Genomic DNA, 7,523 nt, shown 5'->3' with positions numbered 1-7,523 from the left:
GAAGAAGGAGGAGGAGGAGGAGGAGGAGGAGAAGAAGAAGAAGAAGAAGAAGAAGAAGAAAAAGAAGAAGAAGAAAAAGAAGAAGAAGAAGAAGGAGGAGGAGGAGGAGGAGGAGGAGAAGCAGCAGCAGCAGCAGTAGGAGCAGGAGTCTAGATGAAGTGCACCAACTCCCCTCGTGGATGCTCCTCCCCATGTACCATATGTACTGCAGGAACACAGGGCATTGAGAGGAACTCAATGCATCGTTTCCGTTGGATACCTGCCCAACAACCGCTTGTGTGTATGGATTTACTGTGAACTGTATGATAGGGTAATCCCACTGGTTTACCCTCAACAGAGAGGGCTTTCCAATAAGGACTTTTCAAAGAGTAAGTATATATATATATGTATACATACATACATATATATACGCATACATACAGTAATGTATTGAATCTTCCAATTTCAAGATAATCATAATGATTCTCATTTGTCAGGACATTCGTGATTATGTGTCAAAAGGACGTACATCAGGAACTGTCAATGAGGTTAATTGGCGACGTGCGTTCCTACCCTATTGAAGGTAGTCATTGTGCGATCCTAATCATTTCACTCTTTTAAGTGTTTTATTCATATATCCGTTAATTCATTAAAGACGTAGAAAACATGTTTAAACGGAACATTGAACCAAGTTCAATTGTACCAATGGAAGACATTGTTTCCTGTCACTTTCAGGAGGCACTTATAAGATAACCCTTTGACCCCTATTCCTGTTTGTCATTCTACTTAATGACTCATCCAGAAAGAAGATGAATATACGACTATGACAACTATTATGGCAGCACACTGTATTGAAGGTAATGTAGCTTTCCTTATGCCTCTCTCTCCCTTTCTCCAGCACATATATTTTACAACAGGCAGGCGGGCCAAGCTTTAACCAGACCGGTACCAGGCCTCTCCAAAGCTGTAGATGATCAATCAGCGCTATATGTTCATAACCACCACCTCAAACACCACCCCTCCCCCCATCCCCAACCCCATCCTGCCCAGCCATCAGTCATCCAGAGACGTCCCAACGTTGTCCTCTTGCTTATTGTCGCCCCATCCCTCATCCTTCACAGCAAACACTGAGACTTATGGTTTCTTTCCTTCTTTGCCTTTATTCCTCTAGATGTCTCCAGTTAATGTACACCTACGTTACATTTGCTCTCTTTGGCTGTGATTTCCATAACGATTTAACAACGTGATAGGAGCCATCATAAGGAATTAGCTTCAGATGTTTGCAGGATGTCTTGGGGCTTTGGATAGAGATTTGTTAATCTTTGTTTTCCCACACTTTTTATCACAAATATCCTATCTGAACAAATACATTTTAAATGTTGGAATAATATGGTGGTATCATAGGATCTGACTTGATTTAAAGAGTGAATCATTATCGGAAATTCCTACAGTCTTTTCTCTACTCTAGGCTATCCCATAAGGACATGTGAAAAAGCACTGACAAATGACTACTTGTGCAAATCCAATTTATGATGCCACTACAGGGTAGTGTATTGTCTCCATGTGTGTAATGCCTCATCCCACTGCAATAAAAATGAAACAAAAGTCAACGCTTTTCCCAAAAGGGTGATCCGTGTGCCTCATTCCTCACTCGACCGGGATCTTAGGTCACCTTTAAAGGACACGGTGGGCGTGAATTTGGTGTTTTCAGTTTTTTTGTCCATTGTGTGTTTTCTGTGGAGGTTCTTCACTATATTACTCCAGGCATTATTTCTACTCCAGCCCTAAATGTTTGGGTGCTGAACAGGGTGCTACTAAAAAAGAGTACCTGATGTCACCAGGCGTAGGTTAAAAAACCAACCTTTGGTCTCATGGACTTTTATTGTAGGTGAAGAAAAGTCGAAGAGCCGTTTTGTTTTTATTTTGCAGAATCTGACGACCATATTTTTTGTCTGTGTGGTATTAGAGGCAGCAAATAAACCTTGTGCAGACAGTGCCTTGCAGGAAGATCCTGTATGTTGGAAGTGTCTGAGGATAAAGATACACTATGTCCACCGTTGGTCAGACCAATATGAGGAGGAGGGAACATAGCGTTGGTTTTGGTTGTTGTTTGTTGTCTGTTCTGATCGACTGTCCAAGGGACCATTTTGAGATCCTTACTTTGATGTTCATCCATAAACTTACTTAATAGAAAACTGGAGAATCGGTAAAGAATGGTACAAACCTGAATGACAATGCATACCATATTTAGCCTTTTTGAGACTGTGTTGTAAAATAGATACTATTCAGATGATTGAGAACAAGGATGGACCGTCAAAACACAAAGAGAGAGGAGAGAGAGGAGCGAGAGAGAGAGAGGAGAGAGACAGAGAGAAAGAGAGACAGAGAGACATAGAGCCCGAGAGAGAGCGAGAGAAAGAGTGACAGAGAGCGAGCGAGCGAGAGAGGACAGAGAGAGAGACAGAGAGAGAGAGAGAGAGCGAGAGAGAGAGAGGAGAGGAGAGAGACAGAGAGAAAGAGAGACAGAGAGACATAGAGCCCGAGAGACAGAGCGAGAGAGAGAGCGAGCGAGCGAGAGAGAGAGAGAGAAAGCATCCTTTGAGACAGGGCCCTCGAAGAGTTTGGGGCTCTGGAAAACAACCCTAATTTGAAGGTCGTTTAAAGAGCGTCAGACTGTGCAGCTCCAGAGGGGGCCAGGAGCGCGTGTGGCGGGAGGTGCTCGGGTTTCACAGCTACGTAGGGGTAGGCGCTCCGACGATCTCTCTCCCCGGTGCTCCTCATCAATCTCACCCCCCCCCCCCCCCCCCCCCCCCCCCCCCCCCCCCCACCCACCTATCCGCCGAGAGCCTCCCCTGACCCACATAGCAGCCAGAGAGTGAGAGAGAGAAAGAGAGAGAAAGAGAGAGCGAGAGAGAGAGAATAAGAATGAGAGAGAGAGAGAGAGAGAGAGAGAGAGAATGAGAGAATGAGAGAGAGAGATAGAGAGAGAATGAGAGAGAGAGAGAGAGAGAGAGAGAGAGAGAGAGAGAATAAGAATGAGAGAGAGAGAGAGAGAGAGAGTGTGAGAGAGAGAGAGTTTGTTGTGGTGGTGGTGGTGGGGAGGGTCGCCTTTTCATTATTGATACCACTGCATCGTATGACCTGCACTCAACCCTGCAGAGGAGCCACAAAGGTCAGAAGACCACGGACTGACATTTAGCATCTCATTCACACTCGTAAGTTGTAGTTGATAGTAGAGTTGCTATCCTCAAGGAAAAGGGTGGCCATATTGCGCATTTTAAAAAAAGGTATAAATGCTCTAATGACACTCTTGATGTATTCATGATCTGTGTGCTCTAGATGGCTGCTCAAGCTTTTATTTTATGAAACAGAATCACTAGTAGAGTCATTTAAACAAAATGTTTGAGATAATGAATCGTCAGAAATGACAAGTCATCAACATCCCAGATGTGAGGTGATGAGCTTGTACAAATTGAGACAATTGCTCAACACCTCTGATGAGATTCGCTGTTGATCTCCTGCAAAGCTGTGGTCCAACGTACAGGTTCAACTCCCGTGGGATTCAGGCGCTGGCAAACCTATGCACAAAAGCGCAACAAACGTTGAATTCCAACACTCAAGCGAACAGATATCTAACACATGGCCCTGTGGTTAGCACAAATACATCCTGTGCTTCGCGACAGTGAAACCTCGATTGCGCAGCTGTTTGTTGGTGACAAAACACATGTCTCTCAGCCACAATGGTCTGAAGACTACTTTGACAAAGGAATGTGACTCGCTTTAAACCAGCGAAAAAGGATTTTTTTGTGATACTTTATTGTGATACTTTGTCCCAAACAAAGAATTTCGATATCAACCCCAAAAGCCCCCTGATAATCTTTGATTTTGGATATTGAAAGGAAGGTGAAGAGAAGGCTTGGGTACGGACACAAAGAGGCTTTGTTCTCCACACATGCCTCAAATTACGCCAAGGTTTGGATAAGGATAAACACCAGTTTTAGCCGTTCTGCGACTTAGCCATAGACAATTCTCATTTCCATTTTTTCAAACACTACTGTTAAACAAATTCATGGACTTGAAGATGATGAGGGAAGCTGAGCTTATCTTATCATATTGAGACCAGCGTGTTACGGTGGTGCAGAGCCACCTTCTAGACGAAGCAGAACACATCGGGCTGAACAATGTTCCTTTGTTTTTCTCTTGTTAACTGCTGCATTATGTGCCCAAATACGTCTGTTGAGGCACTTGAACATTTGACTTATCCAGGGTGTGAATAACAGGCTTTTGATGTGCTACATCAAAACATTTCTTCAGTCATAAAAAGTGTTTCACCACTGCATAGCCTATGTTTTAAATATCCTTGGTTATGCTTTGTCTCTAAAATAAAGAATAAGGGTTAGGGTAGCAGTATTCAGAATTAGCTGATCAGACGGCCAACTAAGATCAAATAAATTATAGGACTTTTTATTTATAATACTTCAATGTTTCTGAAAACCGAATAACCTTTCATCAACTATTGGAGTAACAAAGATATTTTGTTTGAAGTTATTAGCTCAATGTTCGTGATGAAAGTGGGTTTAACGACAAAGGTAGAATATACATGCTTTGAATTGAATTTGAATTAGCTGATTAAGCACTGTTTAATGAATTTGTTTCAATATGTAAAGATCTCAACAAATTGTTGTTGTCTAAATACCATAACCGACTCACTATGATGTATGACAACATAAGCCCTGTGCTTTTTTAACATGGACTGGGTGTCTGGGGATTAACTAACAGGAAGTGGAGCCATACAGAGTGAGGTGTGATGTGCTAGTGTGTGGTTATAACTGACATCTGACATGCATGAGAAAAAAAACGGCTGTTGGTATTTCAATGAGGAGGATTTTAGATTAAACTGCCTATCCATATGGTATTGAGTGATCCATTGTTAAATGTATGAAGTGTGGATATGTATATATTTATACATACATCCAACTAATTGATATGAAACAAGCGCTTGGAAAGGATAAACATTTATTTGAATGATGTGTATTACTCATTTAATTTAGTTAAGTTTCTATTTTCTGTCAGGAAAATACAGCATTGGTTCCCTAACTGCTGTAGTTATATGTGTCATATGGAAGTTCTACTTTGCTTGGGAGTAATGGGTCATTCTATGGCATGAGAATACACAGCAACGCTGAATCAGGTGACAGGTCAACGCACAGTTACGAGAGAGATCAGAGAACACGTTTTAATGCAGAGCCCCCCCCCTACATACACACACACACACACACACACACACACACACACACACACACACACACACAGTGCAAACACAAATCCTACCACCCAGACAGACAAAAAAAATGCTCACACACACACACATACACACACACACACACACACACACAAACACAAACCCCACCTCCCCGGCAAAAAAAAACACACACATACACACACAAAACCACAGCCCCCAGAGACTAAAACACATACACAAACCGGCCAAAAGGAGAGAGCAGTTAAACACATGCACACGCAGTGCACACTTACTTCGTCTGACTATCTCCTATTTCAATGAAGTGAAGATATCCCTCTGGTTTCTAGCATCTGTTTTGATCTCAGTATTAGGGTGGGAGTAAAGTATTAGGGTGGGAGTAAAGCATTAGGGTGGGAGTAAATTATTAGGGTTGGAGCAAAGCATTAGGGCGGGAGTAAAGCATTAGGGTTGGAGTACAGTATTAGGGTGGGAGTACAGTTTTAGGGTGGGAGTAAAGTATTAGGGTGGGAGTACATTATTAGGGTCGGAGTACAGTATTAGGGTGGGAGTAAAGGATTAGGGAGGGAGGAGGGATGTTATACGATAATTCTAGATTTTAGTAGTGATAGTGGGGGTAACTAGTCCAACTGCATATTCTTAAAGTACATCAGACCTTAACATGGTCAATATGGGCACCAGGCTCATGACCTGCAATACTTTTAAAATATGCGCAGGACGAAGAGAATAAGATTCAAATGTCTCGCCTAAAGACATATATGAATGTCTATTTTTATAGTAAAGAAGGCTGCGTCCAAAAAGCTGCTTATATCCCATTGTTGTTGAGGTGCAATGGGAAATGTATCTGGAAGAATTATGGAGTAAATCTTATCAGATTCAAACAACTTTTTTTTTTTGTCACCATTTTCCAACTTTTGCAGTGGTTTTCGGCTTGTGATCATGAATACCCCGGGGGTATTCTTAAAAGAGTTAAGACGGCAACTAATTCGCTGTCAAAGCATTCATTAGAACAGAATTCTATTAGAACACACTTCCATATGTTTGGATCTGTGTAATGAAGGTGTGCACATTTGCAGACTGTTCACAGTTAGGTTGCGGAAGAAAAGGGTGATTGGGAATAGGAGAGCTTACATAGAGAGAGCTGGCATTGGTGAGAAATGTTAAGTGCTCACACCCCACTCCAGAATCTCCTGCCTGAACATCTACACATACACACTTTTATTGCACGAATGTGTAAGAGTTTTAGAGAGATTCTACGGCTGTCACTGGGGACTGCTGTGGAAAGAGCCCAAATAACCCCTTCCCCCACCCACCACCACCACCACCACCCACACACACACACACACACACACACACACACACACACACACACACACACACACACACACACACACACACACACACACACACACACACACACAAAACCTACCCTGCTTCTCTGGACGCCAGAATGACATACCAGACCTTGTTCGTTAGCGCATATTTTTACCCGCCGTTACTAAATTAGGAAGCCGTAGAGGGGAGAGAGACGGAGAGAGAGCACATGGAGTGCGGGTGCCAAGAGAGAAGAAGAAGGGTCTGATCGGGCCTGCGTTTGCTGAGGGCCCATGCCAAGCCTACGAGCTTCATTAAGAGCCACTTGGGTTTCAGAAATAGCAGCCCAACAGGGAGCGAGGCCAAGCAGAGCCCGGAGCGAAGCGGCCAAAAACACACAGGGACAAACAAACAAATAAACGGACCGTCTTATGGCCTGCCAGAACCAACCGGCAGCAGTCACCGCAAGGAGCCGTAAGAAGTTATCTTAGGCGGTCTTGCACACAAAGCAGGCTCTGCCCCAAGTTTGAAACCAGTGACAGCGCATAGACTGCCAGCCCAATACAGAATAAATTAACCTAGAAAAGTGTCTCGGGAGACCAATTTCTCAGAGCTTCCGCAGAGGCTTTGCTCTATGTGTTTGTTTGGCGTGGGTTCTGGGTAGGCCTACTGAGGGAGGAAACTATATTTTCACAAGGAAATTCACATTTCCTAATTTTTGTGTATGTAGCATGGCGTTTGGACCGGTGTATTTGACACATGTTTTCTTACATTATGTTTTAAGAGGAAAAGATGGGGTTTCCCGGCAAAGATGTTGGTTTTTTTTGCATTAAACAAATTAGTTATCTTTCTTCTCCTTGATAACACATATAAAAAGCCCTTTCATACCATAGCCTCTCTTCCCCTTAAATACGGTTTGAGCCTACTGGGAATAGTTTTTTTTAACTAATATACAAAGGTCACTTGTCCA

This window comes from Pollachius pollachius, assembly GCF_949987615.1.
Source record: "Pollachius pollachius genome assembly, chromosome: 9".
Lineage (NCBI taxonomy): Eukaryota > Metazoa > Chordata > Actinopteri > Gadiformes > Gadidae > Pollachius > Pollachius pollachius.
The sequence above is the reverse complement of the archived record's forward strand: the minus strand, read 5'-3'. Positions refer to the sequence as shown.